Genomic DNA, 27,445 nt, shown 5'->3' on the forward strand with positions numbered 1-27,445 from the left:
ACAAAATGCACAGGATCACAGCTGAGGAAAAAACAGAGGCAGTCTCACTAAAAAAACACCTTCTCTCCACTCCATGCTCTTTCATGTAAGGTCTTCAGTACTGATGTTTACCCCAAAATATGAACTTGAGATTGTATTAGTCTGGAGGAACCTATTATTTGTGTTGCAGCTTTCCTCTCTGTGAGCACAACGCAAGCAAGACTTACTGTAGGAAGGCAGTTCAGTTTTATCATTCTTAAAAAGACAAAAAACAAATTAATTTAATTAATTTTTAATTTAATACATAATTTCTAAATACTGCCCATACATTTTAGCTATAAACTGAGTTTTTAAAGCCAAAATTTCCTACTCATCTTTCCAACTCWGGATGGATGAAGAGAATTCTATTCTGCTCCACTTGCAATATCACCAATTATATTACAATTTCTTCAGGCTATAGCGATAAAATTAGGCTCAACTATTACAACACATAACAAGAGGCATCTTGGGTATAACACCTACTCTCAAAGGAGTACTCGCATCTGCACTGTTTCCATTAACTTGAGCAAGAACAACAAATTCAAACTCCTAAATGTATGCAACAGAGAAAGGATAGAAGGTCATATCTTGTTAAATTAGCTCTTAAAAGACTGTTCTAACATAGGGTGATGTCAAATGATAGCAACCAATTCTCACAGAAAGAATATGCTCTGCAGCTAATAAGGATTTATTCCCACTCTAAATTACTAAGTGCATCTCAAGCACGTTTATTTTTCTATGACAAAAGGAAGTAACCGAAGACTTGTCACAAGCCAAGAAACATTCCTTGAAGATAAGTGAATTAATATTTGACCAAAAACAATTTCTTATCTYTTGGACAGAGCAAGTGAAAGAGCTATATATTCCCAGTTTCAGTCAATGTTCTTACAATAATATTTTAAGATGCTGAAATGTCTGGTTTCTATTTACACAATATTTTATATATACAAAGAATGCAGCCAAAATTCTGCAAGGACATGTACCAGGCCACATACAGTATGAAGATTTTAAAAGAACCAACTCCCCAGTGATACAATTCTTGTATCAAGATACAGTTTGTTACAGGGCAGAGGCCTGTCCTGTATTACACTGATCTAAGAGAAGGCCACTGAAGCCTTTAAGGCATCACATCCACTCAAGAGTGATGGTCTCAGTATGAAAATCTGTATATAAAAGGCTTAAAGAGCATCTTACTAACCACTGAAAGACAGTCCCACCATCCTACRGGCTGTGACCCAGGCAGCTCAACGGTCAGGGAAAAGGAGCAGGGCACAATCACAGYCCTACGCTGATCCCATCTTATCAGCAAGATAAGTCCCCACTAGAGACTAGAAGAACGGACATTCATAAAGACGGGAACAAGGCAGCCAGCTGGGAAGACAGAGAAGAGAAGGTGGGTGACAACAGACAGAAGAGATTCCGATTAAGCTCCTTATATGTGGAGCTAATCAGAGAACTCTAAAATAATGTTCAAAACCAACTAAATATCTCATGGCACTTTGAGAACATATGGATGACAAACCTTTTCTAGAAGGCAGAGTATTTACCAAGTATAAAATAATGCCACTGAGAATTTTCAAGGTCTTAACTGGTTTGGAGGTACTTTCTTAAATGTCTGTTTAACATCTGGAAAAATGATTTAATTATAATGGCCCACTAATCTCTTCCACAACACTAAATTTGAGCCTTTGACTTTTCCTCTAACGCCTCTGAAACATTCCTTAACTGCGACAACTACTGTATTTCAATTTACTAAATAAACTCTTCAGTTTATTAAAATGAGCATGAATACTTGTTTTTACTGATATTTTTTATTACTATGCAGGTTTCTGAAAATAAGACTTAAGTGTACAAAATCAAAAGTAGTTCCTTTTTCCCTTAAAAAAATAGAAGGGATTATAACCCATATAGAATAAGCACTATTTTAGCACTACTTCTAGATCAAGAGCTGAGCAACAAAGAAAAATTATATATATTATATATAGAATTATTTCATTCAGCTCAATCTGCTAAGTAGTTATCATTTTGGCCCCTCTACTAATACTGGGAAGTTGTTCCAAAATTAGATGCTCTATTAGTTAGAAACTTTCTAATTTTCAGGCAAATTTAAGACCACTTTTTTCCCTTCCTTGCTCTTTTCTCGCTCTTGCATTTTATAAACAGCAGCACCTTTGTTTTGGCTATGTTAAGAAAAAGCCAAACTCTTCCATAAAATATAAGGGGGGGGGGCGCTAGAGATGCTGTTACATTAAACCTGAATTCGTTAGCTAAAAGAATGCTATAGAAGAGCTCGTACAAATAAAGTGATTGGAAATCCAGGTAGTTTTAAATTTAAATGAAAGAACAGAAACAGAACCATGGCAGAAGTTTCAGTTTTCAAAGTGGTAARCGCTGGCAGAGGAAGGAGAACTGAAGGTGAGCTCCCTCCTTCCCTTATCTCAGACCTTTCCGGGGAGGCAGCTGTGACTGCGCAGGATCTGCTGCAACCCAGGAAACCAGTGAGAATTGTTGAACTGGAAAAAAGGACATGAGGAAAAAAAAAAACCAGACTCGTCTTCCCCCTCGTATACTCTGTCTTTGCACAGTAAAGTTTTCTAACTGCTTAATGTCTCTTGCATTAGTTCTCAGATCTCATTATTTAAATGCTTTCTAACTCTAGTGCATTATTTACAAGTTCTAATAAAAACCTCATCTTCTGAAACTCTCACCTCAAATCAAAGGCAGAGGAAGATAGGTCAACCTCAAATTTGACCAACTTGGGGTTGTGTCAAAACAGCATAATACCAGATGCCTAGACCAGAATAAACAAAGTGTTCTTGTTTAAGGCAGAAGTGTGGTAGGCAAGTCCATCCTATAAAACTTAAGAGATTTTTGGAACACAGTTTGAAGGAAGAGAACATTACAATCCATACAGTTAAAAGATAAAAATGCAGCAGAAGTTTAAAGAAAGCCTCCTTCTGAAGCAAATCTTCAATAGGTTTTGTTCTAGCACAGTTTATTTCAGATAAATAAATGGTAAATCACRTGCAGTAAAGCATCTGATACAGTACTGGACAGCGAATCATTTGTTAATGCAGAGAAGATGGGACTGGGGTAAGAACTGCTAGGTGTAACAGATGATGGCACTGAAGGTTGCACTAACAGAGAAGTATCAGATTGGAGGAAGGCTATTAACAGAGCTGCTATCAAATTGGATTATTAGCAATTTTATCTGGCATGTTAATGACAACCCATGCACTAACATGCACGTAACTCAGGAAACCACTAATGGCTTAAAGTTAGAGTCATCTTCAAAGCACAGAAAAAAAAGAAAAAAAAAAAATCAAGAAACAGCATCAGGCCTGTAAGTTCACCACAGACTGGCAACACTGGTAACATAATTAGCAATTGCAAAGAGCAAACATAATCCCAGACTTCAGCAGCAGAATACTTCCAGGTAAAGAGATGGAAAGTATTATGCCACTTGGCAATCCTCAGCTGAATACTAAGTATAGTTTAAAGAAGAGACAAGCTAAAAGATAATGATGGCACAACAAAAGAATATACACTTGCAATTAAATAATGAGTTCTGAGACGTCTGTGGGAGYGCAAATAGGACAGAAAGACTGACATTGCTGGAGAGAAAATAGTGTTCTAGCTTGAACAAAATTCAGGAAACAAGTTACGATGGGATCTTGAATGGATCAAAGCTTCCTTCATCTTTAGAACCCGGTTTTATCAGAACAAACTAGAAGTTGAGCTTTTTAAAAAAAGAGAAAGCTCACAGTGAGATAATAAAAATGAAAYAGATTTGCAAATCAACTCAAACTCGGCACACGGTCTCCTAGTTCCCTGGGAAGCCTCTTTCTAATATGTCTGCAGTCTGTGTTTCTGTTTCCAGCTCTTCCCAAAACTCCTTCCCTCTCTGTTGTGCTGCAGGTTTCTTCTTTTCTCTCACCCTTTCTTTCCTCCTTCACACTCTGGAAGCTTGTCTTTCCTAACGCGCTGTTGATTACAAGGAAGGGGTAACAACTCTTCACCAGTCCAGCAGTTCAAGTTTCAGAGTCCAGTAGCTCACAGAAGGCAAACTGAGCTCTCTCTGTAGCCCAGCCCCACCCAGTGCGTGTGTGAGATACATATTTATAAAAAACATGCTAATAATAAGTAATCAAATATAATGCAAATGCCACCTGTTACATATGCACCTTAAAGAGTTTTGTGAAGGAGTTATCAAAATCCTTGTCAGGCAAACTCATTTCTAAACTGAGGAATCATGGGCTGGATGAACAGAGTGCTAAATGGGTTGAAAACTGGCTGGACTGAAAGGCTGGGAGGGTACTAATCAAGTGCTCAACATCCATTTGGCAATCAGTAATAAGCAGAATATCCCAAGGGTCAATAGCAGGATGGATATTGTTCAGTACCCTCCTAAGCAATCTGGCCAATGAGACAAAATGCACTTTCAGCAAATTTGCTGATGATACTAATTTGGGGGATGGAGGAGGGTTCTCACATGCCTAACAGCAAACAGAGGGACCTTAAGAAGTGTGAGGGTTGGGCCAGCAGAAGCCTCAGGTAGTTCAACAAGCAGAAGTTCAAAGCTCTGCACTGGGGGCAGGATAGGCCCTTGCAGCAGTACAGGCTGGGAACCCGCTGACTGAGCAGGAGTCCTGATGAAAAGGTCCCAGATGCTGGGTTGAATTGAGCTACCATTGTGAAGAAGGCAAACCACACTACGGGTTAAATTCTGAGAAGTGTGGCCAGCAGATTGAGAGAGGTTATAAACCGCCACTTCTCATGGCTAGCAAGGCTGCACCTGGGCTACTACGTCCAGTTCTGACACCCCACGGTCGAAGTTCCCTGTTATTGAGAAACTGGGGAAGAGCCAGTGGAGAACCACCAAGACGGTCAGGGGCACGTGACCTACAAAGAGAGCTTGAGGTAGCTGGGCTTTTTTAGCTTGGCAAAGAGGAGACTGGAGGTGATGTAGTAGCAGCCTATAACTACTTTAAGAGCAGTTACAAAGGCTATGGAGTCAAACTCTTCCTGGTAGTGGCAGATAATAAAATAAGGGGTGATGCCCTAAGTTGCAACTTGGAARGTCCAGATCGGACACTACGAAAAAATTTCTTGACTTGAAGGGTAATGCAGCATAGGCACCACGTATCCAGAGAGCTTACAGAATTTCATGGATTTTTCAAGAACTTGCTGGAAAGTCACAGCTGACCTGATCTAGCTTGGCAACAGTCCCACTTTGAGCAAGAGACTGGACCAGATGACCTCCAGAGACTCCTTCCTTCCAACCAACATTTCTATGGCTCTGTGAAAACACAGTGCAGGAACTTAACGCTCAGGACAGCAGTGATAACAATTTGGGGAACACTCCTGGGAGAACAAAGCCTATACTAAACTGAATGGATGCACCAAGTACAACGCCTGCCATTCTGCTCAGGTAAACAGACACTTGCTACTAATCTCAGACTCAGAAAGGAGTTTATTAGTGTTTCAGACCTTCTCATTATTGTTTCTTAATTATTATGGTTTACATAAGAAAAAACAGGGAGGTTTGCTTGTTGGAGACTTGAGAATTCAACTTCTGAGGTTTTTTCAAAAATGTCAGTAATACAATATACTTTATATTGCTGAGAGCTTAGAAAAGACTCTTGTTTTGTCTGACAATTTTCTATCAAGCTGACTCATTGACTACCATTTAAATATCACTCTAAGTACATTTAAATACCTCATTGTATTTACCCAAACTTTGAACTATCCAGTATCTCATCACAGATGCTTTTGAGTATACACAGCGATCTTTTTGTCTAGTTGACCTACAGCCTAATCCAGGACTATCAACAGAAATAATGGTGCATATAGGGTCCAATTCCAATGATAGTGAACTGGTTTGAGAACAAAACAATCACTTTTGCAGTAAGGAGTTGTTTCTCTACCTAAAAGATGTTGAATGGCATCACTACTGCACTGCTTTACGCTTGTCCAAGTCTCTTGCGCTCAATTTTAATAACCTAGACAGCTCCAGTAACTGGTTTGCTGGAAATCTAGCAAGTAGGCTTTCTACTGGCTTGCTTAAATTTACCTGACTTTTCTGCTAGCCCAAGAAAACTGCAGCTGCTTTCCACATCAATTTTTTTTTTTTGCAAGTATGCAAATACATGCAACACACTCAGAAGAAAAGCAGAATAAAAAAAATATCAAACTGGAAGATTTTATCATCTGCCCTTTTATACTCAAAATGGAAATAAATAGTATTTTTAGCACTCAGTTTATGTAAATATATTAAGGTAATTCCTACTACAAACACAGTAAAACCATTCTTAAATACTACCTAAAACAGTAACTTTGTAATTAGAAGGTCTGACTTTGCATTCATCAAAAGGTCAAAGTGGTATAAATACGAAACAGTATTACCAAGATCACTTAAGATATTATACCAATAGAGAGATGTGAGTCATATCTACAAATATACTAAAGTTCCCGGCATCACTAGGTTTTATCATTAATTTTGGTCGTAATTATCCCTCTAGGGTCTAGTACATTGCATTAGGTGCTGTACTAACAAGAATCACAGTCCCAAAGAGCTTATAATTCAGTGTAAGCAGGAGATAAGGAAGGTGAATCACCAAGTTAAACAATGAAATCATCGGAACATAGAAAGAAGACGTTGCCTTTGCATTCTTAACTTTCCAGCTGCTAAATTATCAGAAAGTTTTTCTATGGATAAAACTCCCATTTAATATGCTAAGAGGGCATTTAAAGGAAGAGAAGTAAGCACTGCAGTAATTATTTAAGTTGAGAATATAAAGAGATAAGATTCACCAATAGCCAGTTCTTTGATGCAAACACTGTAAGTTTGTTTCTAAATTAATGAAGGACTATGAATTTTACAACAGAAATAATATTCCAGTGAGTACCTACTAGAGAGCTATGCACAACAGCAAAAYCATAGTTTTGCTTCCCCTCCTAACTTGATTCATATATGCAATACCTTTCTCCAAGAAAGGTCTTAATGTCAACAGATGAAGTCTCTTTTCATCCGAGATCAACTATGAAACACTAACTTCTAAACTTCACAGAACAAACAACTGCTRCTGGAGAAAGGCATCRTTCAGTATGAACACGGGGATCAAATCTAGCCCTCACTAGTCAGTTATGAAAGCAGAAGCATTTTTCCCCAAAGTAACCGCAAATCACATCACATGAACTGCAAAAGAACGAACCTGACATCAAGAACTTGCATTCTTCTTTTTGAAGGAGGAAACGCTTGTGTAGAAAGGTAGTGCAGTGCCTATGGATCAGCAATACCCCTGACTGGAATTCAGGTTTTGTTCTGGGCTGAGGTGCAAAACTGAATGAATTTATGAAAACAGTTTCTCTACAGTATCTATGTGAAATGAATATATCCAAAACCATATACTAATCTAGATATCTTTTACATCACTCTGCACTAGGGTTAAACAAGTATGCAACGGAGGGAATTAAAAAAAGGTAGAATTTACTGTCTTCTGACACAGGTAAGTAAAATTCAAGCATCAGTGTTAACAACACTCAAAGAAACCAGTCTTTCTGTTTGCAAGGCTTATATTCGACGTTTTAGATGACTGGTGTATTAAAATGTTTCAGGAAACAATTCTTTTCATTCCATTCATATATGTAACTATCTTTACATATTAGATACATGACTGCGGACAGTGACATTAGAGTTACCAGTTAGCTCTGATAGCTATTTCTGTGTTTATTTGGAGGACCTTGAAAACAAGTTTGTATTCTTATTCTCCATTCAAACTGGGTAAAGAGCAAGGGGGGGGAGGGGGGCTAAGCTCAGAATACCACTTCCCCCCCCACACACACACACACTCTCTAACGATCAAGTGAAGAGTTCTTATGTTGGAAACAGGAAATACAGAGATAATCAAAACCAGAGCGTTTTACAGAGTCATTTCAAATACTGTACAAATAGTCTCCTTACAAAGGCTGGGCTACCAGCAACAAAACAAAGGTACTCTAGCTTTCTCTTTTGCTCAAAACACACTAGAACTTTAAATAAACCATTTACTACTGCATAGTTTGTGTTAGTGTTAATGACACAAGATATTTCAGATAGGATCATTTAAGCCAGACTGACACCTTATCCATCTTAGGCAGTACCTTGCTTTCCAAGTAATCCTATATACTTCAGTGGCACCTTGCCAAATAAGACAACAAATACACATAAACATGGATCAGATTCCAATTTCCTTAATGCAACAGTATCAACATGCATCACTGTCCAGGCCCACAAGGGCTACCCTTCATCCTGTTCAGAAGGAAAATGTCTGTACAGTCAGTACACACAGGCTCCCCACAGACACACTTAAGGGAATGGTCAGCGACTACCTGTAATAGCAAGGTATGCAAGCGCCTTGAGTAATCTTCATGCTGTATTTATTCTGACAACAACCCCTGCTATACCAGCTGGAATAACAACAGAACCCTCTGATACGCAGATGAAGCGACCTGGTCAGGGCAGAGAAATAAACCTGCGAACACAGTTTGGATCTCAAGCCCCAAACAGGTCTGTAATAGCTCAGTTATGCTTTCTTTACATAACATGGATTGCAAAGAACGCACTGAGGATTTCCACTTAACATGTAATTTGGATGATTTATCTTGTAGGTGCAGGTACAAATATTTGTGTGTCAATTGATATGAAGAACAGAAGTTGTACAACTAATAACAACTAAATGGGTTGATGGAAGCAATACTGACAGGCTTGAATAGCTACGTGTAAGGGGGAAAAAAAAAAGGCAGAAAGAGATATCTGAAGGCTATTTCACTATATAGCCCTGTTTTTAAAACCTGTAGYGAAGGTAGCAGAAAGAGTAAGAATATATAACAGAATCGTAACAGGTGGAATCATGTTTGATATATAAGATATGAATTACTGGCACATATATAAAGCAGCTAAAGAATCAACAAAAAATTGGGAAATTTGCTGGCTAAACAATCACCTGAGCATAGCTATCTATCCAGAGCTAATATACCAGTGCTGCCTGAATAAAGAGAAACCAAAGTTGTAACTGGTGTCAAATTAACTTTCCTCCAAGGTCTGCCAAGTCCTTCCCGATTTGTGCTGCCAGTTAGGGCAGAGGACTGCCCAGCCCTCTGGCCTTCAACCAGCACCCGAGAGGAAAGGAATAAAGCCACTGCCAGAGACTCCCTACCTCACCTCCAGACACTAACAAATCACTTCGCAGTCTTGATCTCTGACAAACCAATTCCTGTCTATGTTCCAGTCTAACCAGTTCTATAGTCCTTTTAAATATTTATATATATGTATATATATAAAATCTACTGGAGATTATTTTCAAAGCTATCAACATCAGAAAGAGATGCCAGAAATGACAAAACTTTACTGAAACTTTAGGAGGCACTAAAAGGTCCAAACCTCTGTCTCTAGCTCTACTGCACAGTGGAATTAGTCCATAATATCACCACAGGTTATGACAACAGACTTTCCTGTCTCATGTGAAAGACTCACATACGTAGGACTGCTGCATCCTGTACCATTCATCATTGCTTCAGCCTGAAAATTGAAGGTGCAAYAGAGATTTTTAGCACAAGGGAATCTCAGTTCCCTATTACACAGTACTGAGAAATGACATTGAGGACTGTACTGATAGTGCATACTTCTCAAAACAGGTAGCACACTGTCACAGCAAATGAATGAATACATCGTGAAAATACCAGAAACTGAACAAAGGAGAGGGTTCTCTCCCTGCCATGAACAGCACCGAATTTTATTCAACAATGCATACAGTCTGCCACTGAGTTAATTTATTATGATCTTGTAAAGGGTGGTAGAATATGGCCCACAGTGAAATGACAAATGACTTGAGATGTYGATTTAAGACTACTGAGTATCAGGCTTTGGAATCCGCACCATCATCATCTTACCAAGATAGCAGAAAGAAGCTGCTCAAACAGCTATCAGTAGTCACTGCAGGATTATTTGCCAGCTGGGATACTGGGGCAAAGTAAACATTTTGTACAGATGCTCAAAGCATGACCCCATATTAGAAATTTTTGGGGAAAAGACTAGCACAGCAGTCATCCATGGTGGCTTTATGCTCTTCAGTGGTTCCTCAGTGTCACAAAGATTTTCAAACTGAGCCAATTCAGCCGGTTCATAGTACAGAACAAAGGAGTAGTGCCCTCAATCTCTCATTTTCCATTCCCATTCAGCATCTTTCTGGCACTCCAACTCAAATGACTAATAAATTCCTCCCAGTTTACTGTTGACATACAAGATCAGAGTATATATCATCCCATTCCAATTATATTTTAATTAAAACTGCTTCTGGATTCATATGCCAGGTTACTGATCTGACCAAATAACTTCATTTGCATTTTGTTTTGGACTGAAAGACTTTGTTTTTTTGTGTTTTTTTTAATATGTTCACGGGGAAGATGTGATTTTACACTGCAGTACTTGCTAAATAAGTTAATGCAAAGCCACCTTTGTGATATCACTAAAATGATTTTACAGTTTTTATTAGCCATTGGACACAGCCAACAGAAAAGGAGACCYATGGAACAAACATCTTGTCTGACAATCAATGCTACTCAGACTGGCCATCACATCTCAGTTATTTTTAAGAGTCTAATATTGATTTTAAAACTGGGTCAGAACATTGTCTACTACACTGAACAATATCAATTTGTAAATGCAATTATTTTAGAATGTAACACTGCAGAGCATTAATGTGACTTTATATATGAATAGATAAAATAACAGATACACAAACACACTATACTTATATACATGCACGTGTATACACACACGGAGAGGCTGAGAGAGYTGGGATTGTTTAATCTGGAGAAGGCTGGGAGTGGGTGGGAAATCTTATCGGGGGTAYGAACACGTGATGGCAGGAGATAGGGGAAGTAAAGATGGAGCCAGACTCTCCTCAGTGGTGCCAGTGAAAGGAGAGGCAATGAGCACAAGTGGAACACAGGAAATTCTGTTTAAACCCAAGAAAACTTTTTTTCCTGGGAGGGTGGCTGAACACYGGAACAGGTCTGTACCCAGAGAGYTCTGGAATCTCCAYCTTTGGATACTTTTAAAAGCCAGCTGGACACAGTTCTGGGCAACCTGCTCTCACTGATCCTTCTCTGAGCAAGGGGTTGGACTAGATGATCTCCAGAGGTCCCTTCCAACCCCAACCATATTGTGATGCTATGTGCATATGTTTATGTATATAATGTCACACAATGTAACTGTAACTGAACAAGTCTTAYACATCACAGAATGGTTGAGGTCAGAAGGGACCTCTGGAGATCATCTAGTCCAATCCCCCTGCTCAAGCAGGGGCTCCTAGAGCACGTTGCACAGGATCACATCCAGGCGGGTTCTGAATATCTCCAGAGAAGGAGACTCCACAAGCTCTCTGGGTAACCTGTTCCAGTGCTCCGTCACCCTCACAGTGAAGAAGTTTTTCCTCAGGTTCAGATGGAGCTGTCTGTTTTTCAGTTTGTGCCYATTGCCTCGCRTCCTGTCGCTCGGCACCACTGAAAAGAGTCTGGTCCCATCCTCTCGACACCCTCCCTTCAGATACTTGCACACATTGAAAAGATCCCCTCTCAGCCTTCTCTTCTCCAAGCTAAACAGGCCMAGCTCTCTCAGYCTTTCCTCATAAGAGAGATGCTCCAGTCCCCTAATCATCTTTGTAGCCCTTCACTGGACTTGCTTCAGTAGTGCCACATCCTTCCTGTACTGGGGAGCCCAGRACTGGACRCAGTACTCCAGATGTGGCCTCACTAGGGCTGAGTAGAGGGGGAGAATCACCTCCCTCSACCTGCTGGCAACACTCTTCCTGATGCASCCCASGATACCATTGGCCTTCTCTGCCACAAGGGCACATTGSTGGCTCATGGTCARCTTGGTGTCCACCAGCACTCCCAGGTCCTTCTCVGCAGAGCTGCTTTCCAGCAGGTCARCCCCCAACCTGTACTGSTGMMKGGGGTTATTCCTCCCCAGGTGCAGGACCCTGCACTTSCCTTTGTTGAACTTCAKGAGGTTCCTCTCYGCCCACCTCTCCAGCCTGTCCAGGTCTCTCTGAAYGGCAGCACAGCCCTCTGGBGTATCVRCCACTCCTCCCAGTTTGGTATCGTCAGCAAACTTGCTGAGGGTGCACTCTGTCCCTTCATCCAGGTCACTGATGAAGAAGTTGAACAAGACTGGACCCAGGACTGACCCCTGCGGGACACCGCTAGGTACAGGCCTCCAACTAGACTCTGTGCCACTGGGCACAACCCTCTGAGCTCTGCCATTCAGCCAGTTCTCCATCCACCTCACTGTCCACTCATCTAGCCCACACTTCCTGAGCTTGTCTATRAGGATGTTATGGGAGACAGTGTTAAAAGTCTTGCTGAAGTCGAGGGGAGAGCAGTAGATGTTGTCTACCTTATCTACCCAGCCAGGCATTCCATCACAGAAGGCTATCAGATTGGTTAAGCATGATTTCCCCTTGGTGAAGCCATGCTGACAACTCCTCACCTTCTTTTCCTCCACATGCTTGGAGATGACATCCAGGATTAGCTGCTTCATCACCTTTCCAGGGATGGAGGTAAGGCTGACTGGCCTGTAGTTCCCTGGGTCCTCCTTCTTGCCCTTTTTGAAGGCACATCTTAGTATGAACTGTGGTGCACACCCTCAAGTCAGAATTTCACTGATATTAATGAATGGCTCTGARTTATAGTAGCTACAGCACAAAGTGAAAGATGAAGTCAGACATAAATCAAAGCATAATTTTGACAGACAAGCCTGCTTTCTTAAAACACAGCTAGCTTTACTTCTGTACTGGAAACGGACAAAAGTTTCCTCTACAAGCAAGGTATTACTGAGACTGACACCAGCATCATGTATATACCACATTTCATGTTACAGTGAACTGTGTTTTCAAGATTACATTTGTTTAACCAACAGTCTTGTCAAAGCAGAGTTTGGTTTTCACTGATGTCYTCTAGATCACAGGTATCACCATCCCCATGAAGCCTGGTTTAGACACCTTTCTTCACCTAGATTATAATAGAGAATCTAGCAGGAGAGGTGGCAAGACTTTATGAAATAGATTACAAAAATATTACTATCAGAATAACACATTTTAGTGGGGACTAGAAAAAAGAAATTGAGAATTTAAAGCACAAGTAAGAAGCAGAAGTGTCAGGAGAGGAGTTCCATGTTTCCTTTCCAAGCTTTTACAWGGTCCTTATCTCCACCTTCTGGTGGATCAATTTAGACAGAGATTCCAATAATGAAAACATTCTAAAAGTTACATAAAAGCTTAAATTTATGATAACAATGCTGTTAATTTCTTCCCCAAGAACTACTATATTTTTCTAAGGCTACACAGAACTTATTGCTTACATACCTACATAAGGTGCATTACTAAGCAGAGTGAAACAGCAAGTAGAGTCGTGTTCATGGGGCAAGTAGCAAAAGAAATTTAAGCCTCTTATTTTTTCCTCTCTTCTTGGGGGAGGGGGTGGTGTTGAGGGTTGGAGAGGAGGGAACGGGGAGGGGAGAGTTGTTCTTTTCAAATAAAGCACCCATTATTGACACTTTTAGGACCTCAGGTTGGATGGCAAAACTAAGTCTCAAGGAGTAGGATTTGTATTTGCTCCAAGGCCCGAGCCACCAAAAAAAAAAAAAAAAAAAACCAAAAAAAAAAAAAAAAAAAGAGAGAGCACGCCTGCAGCCTATTACCCTATTTAGTTTCCAAGCACTTATTTTGCCCATAGGCCAGATTCTAAATCCTTCAAACACATTCCAGGTATCTTTTTCCAAATATTGTCCTACCTGTTTCAAAGGAATCAGCTAAGAAAAACCTGTTCATTTTGAGTTATAACAGGACTATTTTTTTAAAAAAAATGAAAAGCTGTTAGTTTCATAAAGTTCAGCTATGCAACCCAGTATTAAGTGCTTTTTTTAGAAGCTTTCTCATACTTCTAGATTCACAATTTACTGTTATCAATATAGCTGAGAAACTATTTCATCAAAAGTCAGCTAGCACAGTAGGAAAGCCATAAAAATCTCAAACAAATATCACAAAAGTATGAGATATATGCATACAGAGATAACACAYTGGATATTAAAAAACACATTAGGATTCTGAGCTCAATAGACAATTAAGAAGTATTAAAAGCAATTTATTAGTGTAAAGCACCAAGGAGCAATAGGTTTCCTGTGGTGCTARAAATCAATACTTGCTTTTTGGAAAGCTGCCCTCAGCACTGCAGAACACAAATTTTAGTTGCATAAAATTTCTGCTCAAACCTTGCAGATAATTTCTGATCATCTTTGAGTTCAACTGCAACTTACAAACCAGCAGTGATTTAATTCAGATGTGTTTGAGTGATTTGTACAAACTGTCTGACATTTTACATAACCCAAGTTTCAAGAATTTGTCAAACTTATCACCATAACTCAGCACCAATAATACAATCAAGCTTTTTTAAAATTTTGATTTTTTTTTTCCCTAGAACTATATTCTAGTAAGAGAAAGTAATTTGGAAATTAGGACCTGTGTCACAGGAGAGGTCAGACCAACGGTGCATGCAGCAGCTCCCTCCAATTTTATAATCTGTAAGAAGCAAGACTGTCCTCCAAGGGAAAGCAAATAGGAGGAAGAGAGGAAAGTAAAGGTAAAGGAACTGTACGAATTCCAAATTCAGATATTTTCTCTAATCTTTCTGACAGAATAGGCAGGCATGTACCTCAAGCACTTAGAGGGAGRTCATGATGAGAGCTATACACTCTCCTCCCCACCCCCGGTCAAAATGGGTGCCAGTAGAAAACCTCAGGATGTCAAGAACCAATTTCTTTGTGAAACATTGATTTCAGTAGCACTTAAAAATGGAAGATTCGAATGGAATTTTGAAGACAGACTGAAGTCAAAGCAGGAAAGCCAGCTTCAAGTTCCGCAAAAGAATCAGAAAAAGCTGGAAGATTAACCTTTCTTCTTGTATCCCAAGCACACATCTTCACCACATTTCTACTCTAGGGTCTCAGTGACCCACTTTTGGGTTAAAGATTTCCAGATATTTGCTTTTGCCCTCACAAGGAAAACACTCCAAAACATTAAGTGTTTTGCTAGATGTAAAGAAAGYGGGTAGGAAACACAGGAGTCTTAATGGTATTGTTCCAAGGATTATCTCCCCACCAGTGGAGACCATATTTTCTACTTTGGTTTGGAAAATCAGGTAACAGGAAGACAGAATGTTTACAGGCTTCTCCCAATACCCATTTCTGACTTACCTTCACATCCAAGTTCGACGCATTACTGTCCACTTGCTAGCCACATGTAGGTTCAGRCATTAACAAAGCATCTTCAGCACATCAGTCTCTAGCATCTTCATGAAGACTCAAGCTGCATTACTTTTTATCAGGATCTTCTTTCTGACTCGCATTCTGCTTTCATCTATGTTGAACGTCTCTGGAGCAACCCTAGACCCAAACTAAGTGTGTCAAAGGTGTGCCCAGGCTTTGATTTTGCACAGCTCTTTARAATGTATTTTCTTCCCTGATAGATGTTTCTAGAAATATTCTATTTCATATGCAACACTTCCACAACCAACCAGCTAAACCCTGATCGTTTGTCCAGCCACATGATCTCAAGATATCATATGAGAACTCTCCAACTAATCCAGCAGGCTTAAAACTGGTATCAGGACACTAGAGCTACTTCTACATGAAGAAAGTTAAGTAGCACCAAGACCCATTCCCAAGTCTTAACRCCAACGGTGAGGGAGCAGCAAGAGCAGGGTTGCTCCCCAAGGGCAGATGAGCTGCAAGTTGAGGGCGACCACAGCCCAGGCAGTGCCCTCACCCACCAGGGGTGCAGTCCTGCAGCATCTGAACAGGGAGGGGCACAGCAGGGTCTGATATCAGGGGCCACCGGCAGCCCCAGGCTCAGTGAGCAGCAGACCAGGGCCAGGTCCACCCAGGGAGCCCAGGCTGCAGCAGGRCCAGAGACAGGACTGGGAACAAGGCAAGCCCTGAGCAGCGGGTGTGGGTGGAGGTCCCACGTGAGGCTGGTCACAGCAATTTAAAGCCTGCTGGTGCACTTGTGGCCCTGATACTAACTGTCATGGGCTGGCCACATCTGTGCTATTAATCTGCAGTTGCAGGAGGTTTTTTGGAAATAATTTAACTCTTATCTTCCAAAACGCCTATTGGGAATGATCTCTAGGTCCATGCAGATTCCTAAAAGATGCCTGGAAATTATTAGGGAGAGTATTGCTTGGGCCAAAAGCGTAACATGGACCATTTTAACAATTCAATTGAAAATATCATACAGAATAATACTGGAACTAATGCCAGAGCATTATTTGATTTACAGTAGCAACACAGCCTAAGACTATAGCATTAAATATTATACTTTCATGCTTATTAGGATTGAATTTCTCTTCAGTAGATACTTACTAAGATTCAGTCAAGTGACCCAAAGTAATATATCAATTTAGATCTAATAAAAACAAGGCAAGACAGAAGTTTCCCTTGAAAACCAATCTAATGAATAGGCTATAAATGACTCAAGGCTCTGGTTAAATTGTACTTTTCATGTTTGCCCCTTCTCTCATCTTGATTACTTAATCGGATATAGTGAACTATGGCCTTACTTTGTAGCACTGCTGTTGCTGTCCCTTAGGAGGATAGAATATATTTTACCAGGTTTGCAAACAAGCACCCTAAACAAATCATTTCATTATTTCACTTCCTAACTACACATATAGGTTGCCATAATCGAAATATAAGAAGTGAAGAAGAAATTCAGAAATAAGTAAAGAAAAAAAGTTGAATTTCAAACAGGTTCAAAAAGTTGCATAGCTAGAAATTTTGAGCTCAGATAGTGAACCACAAAACACACTCCAAAAATTAAGTCTAAGGTTCATCTAAATTAAGATCTAGGTACACCATAAGGAAAATGCTGCAAAATAATATTAATAATAATGAGACAGCAATAATTACTCTGTAAAACTATTTTCCAAGTGAAGTGAAATGAGACTTGAACACATTTAGGATTAACATTGTTGATCGTATTGCCCAAAATCAGCAAAGATTAAAAAGTGTATTTTGTGTTACCTACACAAGTGACAGGGTATTTACAACCCTATTCCTTAAATTAACAGATGGTATTTTTCCTCCTCTTCCTGCAGCTGAAGAACGAACTATGCAGTACATGAAGGAGACAGCAGATGGCACCCATAGCACTTAAGACTAGCGCACACCCACTCACTGATGTTCTCCTTCGGCTCACGCGGTTCACCACTCTCAAAACTTGTTTTTTCTGACCCAAACGGGATTTTCCTTTGCACAGTGTAAATGGTCTAAATCAGTATAAATTAAGCTTATCTTCACAATCAAGATGACTTGCTGCATGATTATTAGGTGCAAGGAGAGAGATCGGAAAGAACAAGTGAAAGTGCTGCTTGCTCTCATAACTTGTTGGTGTTTCGTAACAATATTGGTATTTTTTAAATCTAGTTTTCAGAGATGAGGGATCTGTATGAGAAGTCCAGTTTCAAATCCCCTTCTCTGCCCAACCCAGTACATATAAAGTATCATGACTGCGGGGGGGGGGGGGAAGAAAAGGGGAAGCCCACAGATGCATTTCAGGTGCACCATGAAGCTCAAAACCAGATGGCATAAACCAGAATCCGAAGACTTCCTAAAAATCAGTATCACAGCATACTAACACAACCCATGGCTATGGTTAATAGCAGTCTACATGCTACAAGAAAGTGGATAAAGGATAGCAGAAGGCTCTTCAAAAGCAAAAGTAAGGTACAGAGGGCATTAACTGCTAATGCAGAAGTGGGAGGAAAAGCCAGATAAGTACTGAATGTTCCAAAAAGATCAGTCTACCCAGACATATATACTGCAAATATGCAGCATACTTTAGAAAGGCACGAAATCTTAAAACAGTCACTGTCCTCGCATGACTTTCAGCTTCTGAAGAGTTCTCTCAGGATCCAGGGTCTGTTAATGCTTGTCTTCAGACACCTTTTCCTGTCTGATATACTACTAGAAAGATAAAGTATTTTTCACATTTGAATAATTCATATTCCAAGTACAGATCTGTGCAACATTCTACTAACAGGAGAAAAAAAGCAAGAGACCGAAGAGGCTGGAAAGTATGRAATTACACACAGAATGGAAGCTATCATAGTGTCACAGAAACATCTCATTTTGTAAGGCATTCAGTAAAGGTATTGATAAGGAAAAGGCATAAATTCATCTCTTTCTGGTTTAAAACTGACAAATACTAAAGATTTGATTCTTGGACCTAAAAGAAAAATATGAAATGCAGATATATAAATTGGACAAGTTATTTTAAATGGTTGCTTTCATTGTTACTACATAATGTCAATCTGATCATCCATTTTAGATCAAAAGAGACTATAATGCAGTGTTTCTGCAGAGAGAAATCTAAATCGTGCTTCAGTGACAGTTACCTCTACAAAAAGACCTCCCAAAATTTAAGTACATATGCAGAACTCAATGCAGCTGCTATATACAGGTCATAAAACAGCAAGGAGTCAGGAAAGCCTTGTCTCAAAAAGGTAGAGGGTAACAGAACAAGACAATCAGTAATGAATAAAAGTGTTTCTGTGAATAAGACTTATTAACCAATGGAATGATCAGTCTCTCAAACAGAGGTATAAACTTTATTATTTAAATCATTTGAAATTGGAATTAAAAAAAGGAAGAGAGAGTATATTCCCAAGAAACACTCCTGTACCGTTTGTGGTATGCCTTGCAGTTAGAGGGAGAAGCACAAACAGGAGTAACCAGAGTGCTGCTTGTATCAGAAGCAGCTATACAACAGAACATAAAGAGGATGCAGCAGGGACAGCTGAAACGAACTGGTCATGGTAACACAGAAGATTTGTAGTTACAGATGCAAGAGGATATTGAGAAGGGGATTTACACAAGGAGACAGGAAGGAGGAACAGACAACAGTGGTCTCCCAATGCATTTCTGCAGGTCCCATTGACAGCAGTGCAAATGAAAGGAATTCATAACTGTCCATGATTAAAACCTCCATGTCTGATAGTGAGAAGCAGCAGCGCACATTTATTCACAGGAACAGGATCACTAGCAGACAAAAACAGAATAGGTCTCAGTCACATAAGCATAAATTATCTAATCTGAATTTTGTCTTTACTTGTTTAAGAGATTCTTGGGAGAATCCACCTGAAAGCTCTGCAATGGGAAGAAAGCAAAAGCAACCAGCCTCAAAAGAAAGGAACTTGCTAATACACCTTAAACATGTTTAATATTGCATAGGAGCTAGCCTCAAGACTAGTACCTGCACTGCACCAGTGCTCTCGGTTTGTATATGGTCCTGTCCCAGGAACTGAMGAAAACACAACATAAAACAAAAACAAAGAGCCACCTCACACAAATAAGAGAGACTAGTTTCCAAACAGGCAGAAGGCTAACCTAGAGAGACCTGTGGCTTGATGCAACACAGTCTCAGCCACCTGAAATACCCGTGCCCTTTTGCTTCAACACTGGTGGGAGTTCAGCCTCTGGCTGAACCGAGTGTATTTTCCAGTCAAGGATATCACAGACTACAGCCATCAAATACATTTAAAAAACCCAAAGCTTTCAACTACAAGTATTTGATGAAGAGGTACAGTCAACATTCAGAAGASGAAAAACAAGAAACATGCATTGCTTGACATTTAAGCAAAAATTTTAAAAGTTACCCCATAGTGTCTGCAAGTCTATTACTGGGGCCTTAAATGGGTCAACTCCCACTGAAATTCAGTAAGGGGTTGGTACCTCATTTCCCGCACATCTAAAGGTTTCAGCTTTGCTCATCTCTAAGCCAGCCACACACTGGTAATTCAGTATTGTGGAGAAATCTGATAATTTCATCCTAGTTCCGACACAAAATTTCTAAATGAGTGCATGCAGGAGTCTGACAATCTTTATGCTTTTTATACCCGCTGCAAGCCACTTAAACAAAACAGAAAACCCACGCACATACTGATCTGAATCCACCTCTGATGTCATGTAATAGATGCCTACATTAGTCTCCTGCCAGGGATATTGCAATTTCTTTTCCCCATCCTAGTGTCATCTTAACTTCCAGCTCTTTAGTCTCTATCACATACAAAAAGGCTTCTCCTATCCCTCCGAGGGGATATGCAAATATCTACCATATTTGCAATGCCTCTGCTTCCATATTACATTTCAAAGCTCAGTACAAGAGTCATGTAATTCAAGCAGGGTAAAGTTTCCATAAAAAGCAATCTAATTAGAGTGGAAGAACCTACACAGATGTAAGTAATCACAGTGAAACTAGACAATACAAAAGGACAAGATATTTCATTTTTGAAACCATTCATGCAATGGTATCACACAGGAAATTAGGGAGTGGAACAAAATCCTCAGTTGACAGAATGGCATAGCTTATCAGCAGATCATTTACAATTTACACTGTCTAAGGACTGGCTCTTATAACACAGCCATAGAGAAATCCTCGCACTACACAAGAGAATGCTTCAACTTCCATCAGCTTCAGAGAAGTATCAATTCGCCTAGCACAGAATAATAAATTGCTTTCAAATGCACACAAGTAACTGATAATTCCTTTCCCCTTGATTCAGCTCCGAGTTTGTCCTCTCGCCTTTGCGCCCAAATCCACTGCAGAATCTGTCTTAGCCAATGCTACAGTCTTCAAGCTGCTGGCTCTCTTGTGCACCCTACATTACCTGAAATACCCTTCCAGTATCCTTCCATTTTTCTAAAGACTACGTTCTTTTTCAAGTGTTCCTTTTTTCTGCCTCTACTAATGTAATTAATAAATCAAATAATATTTAAACTCTGCTGCAATGTTCTTAACAAAACATTTATTTTGTAGGAAACACTTCAGAAATCCCCTTAAGTAACTAGTAGTTATAATTGTGAATTTACTGTTTTGAATGTGATTAAGCTACACCATAGCCTTTTCGTACGCAATGTTACCAATACATTGGTAACAAACGCTGACCTTCATTTAGAAGCCTTTTCCTTGGACCAGAAAACTGATATCAGAACTTGTGGATGGATTAGGACCTCCGATGGTATTAAAATAAAGAACAGCTGCTGCCCTAACCACATTAGGATGGCTTTACTGCACTTTTTGATTACTATCAGCTAGAAAAACAGGTTTTTGTTGACTTCAAAGTGACAGTTTGCTGGAGGGAAAGGGACAAAACTGTGTTTGGTTATTAGCAGATATTAGGAGATAAGAACTACTTAGTGGAACAAACCAAAGACTGCTATAAGTTATGTAAGGGCAGTTTTCCCCTTTAAAAAATGAAGCTTTTGCTTGCTTCAGCAGGTATCTGAAGGGTTGATYTCTTACTTTAATACACACTGTGCCAACATGAAAGTTTTAATTAGATGCAAAAAAAAAAGTTCCTGTAGAAGTTATTGCCGTTATTTATTCTGAATATGGTCTGGTGTCCTCCAGCTTTATATTTCTTTACTACCAAAAAATAAAAAATAAAAAAGSCTCGGCACTGCATTTGAACTCTCAAACATTTTCAGGCAGGATAATYGGAAAAAAACCAAAGTCAAACTGGTCTCTTTCAGCACAAGTCCTTGGTTGAACTCCACATGCCAGCTAACACTGGTAGCGAGTTAAGAGGAAAGGCACACTAGCCTCCGTGTTCCAGGCCAGATCTTGACTTCCTCAAAGTTCAAAAGGCATCTGAGTCCAGGAATTTGGTTCAACCTATTACAGGAGACAGACAACTGCGAAGTGGAATCTTAATCTAAATTTGTACAGTGTTTAAGGATATCTAGATCAGACCTATCCACAGTTTATCCTATGATGCCCATTGTGCTAGAAGAATGAACAGGAGTAATTAACAGAATTGGAAAGATTCTTTACTGATCTACAGATAAGACCTTGCAGTTCCCTCTGGCTCCCAGAGCCCATGTATTCTCATGACACTACAGAAGGTCCTTCTAAAACTTAGCATGAATTCACTAACACCTACCATAAAATGTCTTATTATTCAAAATTCTATGTGTTTTAGCAGGAATGATGAGAAAGTTATGTTACTTAAAAAAATAAAGAAGTGAATCCTTTTCCTGAATATCCTCATCCTGTCCTTTCCCAGGAAAGATTTACCACCCACCTGGTTTCATGAGATAACCTGTGTTCCCTCTAGGCAGCAGAGCAGAACATGACCACAGAAAGCCAATAGTATTAAGAATTTTTCCATAGTTGCTTTTAAGGAGAAAAGTAAGTTTCCAAATTTAAAAAGCAGACAGTAACTGCTGTCTTGTGTGTTCTGGAAAGAACATTAATCAGTTTATTTTTGTAAATTTACAAATGACAAGTATAGCTAGATGCTTGGAAGCACTACTCCAAATTTCAGCTGCAGCAAATAGAGACCCACCTTTAACCCAGYTGGTCTTGTGCCAGGCACGTTCTCCCATCAAAACAAGGGCATTTGTGCACCCAAGCACCCTGCTTGTGGGTGGGAATATAACCCCAAGTACTACATAAATTATAGAGACAGTGTCCACATGACAAACAATGGCATTTCAGGCCCAAAGAGGCTTGTTACTTACAGTTGATTTTTTTTTTTTTTTTTTTTAAGTATTTTCAGAGCAGAAATTAAACATTTACTGAATTGACAAATATTTGGAGCTTACCGATTCCCTGGAATTACTGATTCCCTGGAAGTGGAATATGCTTTTGGCTATAATTATCCTGTTGCCAGCAGGAAGAAGGGGACACACGCACAGGTTCTGCCTGACAAACTATTACGACCATACCAGCTTAGTATGTCCTTTTTGTCAGAGGGAGCAACAATAAGGTTTCTCTTTGAAGACAATCAAATTATGAAGCTACTGATATTTTTATCCCGAGAGACACCAGAAATGGTGAAACTTTCTACTAATAGCCAAAACCACCTAAGAAGAAAGAGGAAGGAATGCCCAAACCAGAATGGACTACCAACTCTTTACAGCTCCATTAGAAATGTTGCAGATCACTTCAGAGATGTATGGGCTCCCATTAGTACCCTCAGCAAGTAGTTTTGGTAACAGAACAAGGACGTGCTTAACAGACCTCATATAAAAATGTATTGAAATTATGAACAAGTAAATCATACCAGTCAAAACAGTTAACACATTCTCTTCCCCCTGAACCAGGGTGAAAACCTAGTAGAACACAAATGTCAGTGAAGGTTAACTTCACTACCACCCCTTACTCCAGTAAAACCTCTGCACCTTGCTCTTACTGTGGTTCCACAGTACTACTAGGCAGTAGGCACAGTGGGCCAGGGAAGCTTCAAGGTTCGTCAGTTCCGGGGTGTTCCAGATAGTCATGTGTTTTGGGGGATCTTGGTGGCGATCATGTTCAGATAGTTCATATAAGACCTTATGCCCRATTTCATGAAATGACAGTTTTTTGTAGTCTACATTCCTTACCATACCTCACTACTGACCTTTGGTTGAGGAAAGCACAGAAATCATGGATATGACACAGAAGCTTTTATCCCAGCATCCCATTCCGTATGTTGATAAATAGTTGACTAACAAGGTCTGGCAGCTGTATCATAGAAAGTAAGATTTGTTGAGTGATGAATATCAACAGCTCAATCTTGAAAAACAAAAAAACGCCAAAATATTGAAAAATCCTGCTGGCATGTCAGATTGTAAAGATGGCTTATACCATGCAGCTGAAATAAAGATGAGACTATCACTCCAGCGTATATGTTAGACGGGATCTCAGATGCAGAACAAGAAAGTTCATAAAGGTTTTAGCTGAAATACTGTATTGCACAGGTATGGATCAGAGAAAGGATTTAAGATGAGTTACACAGTAGAATAAGTGCCATGGAAAAATATAAGCTTTTCAGACTGTATGCTTCTCAGAGCAAGAGCAGCCTTCTGTATTTACACCAAGTACCTAATATTTTAGTGTTTCCAGGATCATAAGAAAGAGAAGATAGTTCTTAGATTAGTAGATAATTCTTAGCCACTGCCCAGACAGAGAAGAGTGTGAGACAGGATTCCTACAATTCATGAAGTGCTGAAGGACCACATTTTACTCCTGTGGTCTTCCTTTGAAAACTCTCTGCATTAGATGCATATAGAGTATACCGTAAAGAAACGCTTCAGTTTTTACAGTGATAGGCTAACACATTCATCCTATTTACAAAGCAGAACAAAACAAAGTAGGTAGAGATTCCACAGCACAAAACACCCGTCTGTTGCAAGTGGCAGTTTCTGATAATGTTATCATACCAACAGACGACAGCCTTAAAAGGTAGAAAAACTGAAAGTAAAACAAAGCAACAGTAAGTGTACCAGGAAGGCAGGAATGAAGCCTACATTCCTTTCCAGCCTTGGAGCGGTGACTTCATCTTTGCTAGGGTGACTTTCCACTGAGTCCAGGCTTGACTACTAATATTAGAATAAAAAGAAGTGTGCCATCATCTAAATATAATGATGACTCAACACCTAGAGGCTTCAGTGATGTAATATGGCCAAAGAGGTTCTGACTTCACAGGCTGGATTTTAAAAATGAAGGCAAAGAACAGATCTCCCCCTACAGAAACAAAGCCTGCCTCCTACAGCATGCTTCTTGAATTAGCCTGCAGGAAAATGGAATCAAAGAAACATTCCACGCATGGCAGCAGACACACTGGCTCCACTTTTGTTTAAAAGGAGCGCTGAACAGACACATCTCAATTATACTCTTCAGAGTCTGGGAGCGTCAGTAGAAAGTTTCAGTTCCAGAATTAACATATAAAAGTTAAAAGACAACACAGTGGACCAGTGAGAAGTCCAGTGTTTTTTAATGCACCTTAAAAATAACCACCGTAGCGTGAAGACTTGCTTTGTTGAGAAAGCTGAATGCAAGTACAAGGGAAAAAAAACAATAAGCTTTCCAAGTAAGCCATCATCCTTGGACAAATATTCCAGTTGTCACTTGCGATAGCCTTAGATCCTCTTCAAGGTCCAAGCCTAACACTACATCCGAAATCAATGGAAGTCCAGTGCAGGCTTCTATAACGAAAGCAAGTTATCCAACTTATATTAATAAAAATTATAAAAAGTAGTGTGACAATCTCTCATGAAAATAGTAACTGTTTTCACAACAGAAGTCCTTCCATTAAAGAAGGACTGTAGTTTTCATTAACTTTGACTTCTTTTCTCCTCCCCTTTTCCCCCCTCCATTAAGCTTACAGTTCAGGAAATACATTTATTTATATCCCCTTCACTTACCAGTTTTACATTCACACACTGACCCTCCTCATCACCAGAATAAGGACATAAGAGCTCATCACTTCAACATATGTTTGGTCTCAGTACTGGTTTACAGGTGGGGGGAACCACTCCCCTCTTTCTTTGAATTACACCGGCAAGAGGAAGCACTAAATACACCTTGTTTACCATATCCTAGGCAGCTGCAACACAGTAAGACACACGCAGACTGATCAATCTTTTACCACATCTTATTACCCCCGCCTTTTTTCTTAAGTATAACTATCGGCTTTAATAAGTGCTCCTTCCAATTTGAATTAAAACAGTAGAAAGGGGGAAGCACAAACAGCCCCTAAACAACTTGATGAAACATTTCTCCCTCATGTAAGCATATTCTGATAGTTACATCTTGGTGCAGTATCTCCTGAGGTATTACAGCATCTGAAGTGTCATCTTAAGAGACAAAGACRTTTCACTTTGACAGTGTGCTTACCAGTTTCAGCCTGAAACAAATTATATAGTCACATTACAGAACTTACAGAAAGGAGAGTTTTACAAAATAGTGATATATGCACAACAAAAGCGTTACTAAGTGGAAAGCCTGAGGGTTACATATAGCAATTAACAGTTAAAACACACACATATGTACCCTCAAGAGTAAGAGTCACGTCCTTTGGCTTTCCCTCACTTCTTTATCAAAAAGATAAAAGGAGCAGCACCTCCAGTTCAGTCACACTATCGGCCAAAAATAACAGTCTCAATTTTGCCATATCTTGCTCGCATAAGTAGCCCCATCAGTTTTTCCAAGAGTCACATGGCAAATCCCAGGATTCAGGAGTAATTTTAACTTCTTTACTGTAAGATCTCCACAACCCAAGTCAGTGCTGTACACTCCAAACAAAACAAAAAAAATCTACCCCATCATTAACAGGTTACAAGCCAAAACAAACGATCAAGAATATAGTTCCATGACTGGGAAATGGCCAAATCTGATCCCAGCTTTGCTGCAAGCCTGTTGGATAATCTTGGGGGATCCACTACTTCTCCATGCCTTTGTTTTTTCTTTAAAAAATAAAAAGCACAATATTTTCTAGTCACATTGTAAGGAAGGTGCAAATTTATTTTCCCTCAGAAGGAACAGGCTGTTCATGATGAGAGTGGGAATAAGCAAGACCACCTCCCGTCAGTAGCAGCAAGCTCTTAGTTCACTGAAACTACTGAGCCATTCTGTGCAACCCCTCGAATGCCCACTTTATCAACCTAGTTATCCGTGGTATTTTCCTGTCCTATGTGGAGCTTTCTTTCCAAGAACACAGGTCTGAACAGTAGGGAAACATTTTTCAGACAGATGCTCTATTGTTATGGTACAAAAATACACGCATAGGTAGTACTAATCTCTCTTCTGCAAGTGTTTAAGTTCAGGGAAACAGTCACTCCTGCACAGCTTCCTTTAAACCAGATGGCAGTACTTGTCTCTAGATCTCACAGCTCGCATCCTTTCAGACTCCCTCTGGCTATGTTGAGGCCTTAAGGTGCTGTCAATGAGGAAACCCCAGCCTGGCCCGATACAGTTCCTTTGTAAAACCTTCGGCTGCAGAATTCCTCATCTTCAGGAAAGGAGGTCCAAACTCAGACTCCTTATAGCTGCCATCATCTCTTTTGGTAGGCAACAGAGAAGCCTATCTAAGAAGGGCTGCACAACCACGTGATATTGCTGAAACATCCRATACAAGATGCAGTCAGAACAAAGCATACCAGCTTAGCGCAGGTAGACATGCACCCAAGTGTTCCCTCAAGGCTGCTTCAAGGCAGTGCTCAAGCATAAACTGCAATTTATCCTGCATCTGATTCAGATTAGTTAACCCTTTCAAATTTAAACAACAATATTTTTAAGGCACTTGCTTTGAAATGCCCATCTTTGGTGAGTGTCCTGCTTAGATATTTGTGTGTTAAAAAAGAAAAATGAAGAATATAACTTGACAGCTCAGCCTCTGAGGCACTTCGTAATATAACTTTAAAGCTGTCAGAGTGAATTCATGACATTAATGTTGTTGCATGCTGGAGCCACTCAGAAGTTTAGATATTTAAATACTATTTATGCAGCAAGTTCACACACCAAATCAAAACATCCATTTACACTGACAAGTTTCTCTGGCTTTCTCT

General features: G+C 39.8%; 1 protein-coding gene and 1 long non-coding RNA gene across 4 annotated transcripts in view; both read right to left on the reverse strand.

Annotated features, from left to right (window-relative positions):
• RCAN2 (regulator of calcineurin 2) overlaps window positions 1-27,445 on the reverse strand; it is an 88,094-nt gene that overhangs the window by 49,612 nt on the left and 11,037 nt on the right. The gene's annotated exons all lie outside the window — the stretch shown is intronic.
• On the reverse strand, window positions 24,791-27,355 carry LOC112962864. Its single transcript, XR_003252432.1, has 3 exons — window positions 25,689-27,355; window positions 25,304-25,485; window positions 24,791-25,084 (listed from the first exon to the last, which is right to left on the reverse strand). It is a non-coding gene; the product is annotated as an uncharacterized LOC112962864 (long non-coding RNA).

This window comes from Apteryx rowi, unplaced genomic scaffold (genome assembly GCF_003343035.1).
Source record: "Apteryx rowi isolate R43461 unplaced genomic scaffold, aptRow1 scaffold_157, whole genome shotgun sequence".
Taxonomy (NCBI): domain Eukaryota; kingdom Metazoa; phylum Chordata; class Aves; order Apterygiformes; family Apterygidae; genus Apteryx; species Apteryx rowi.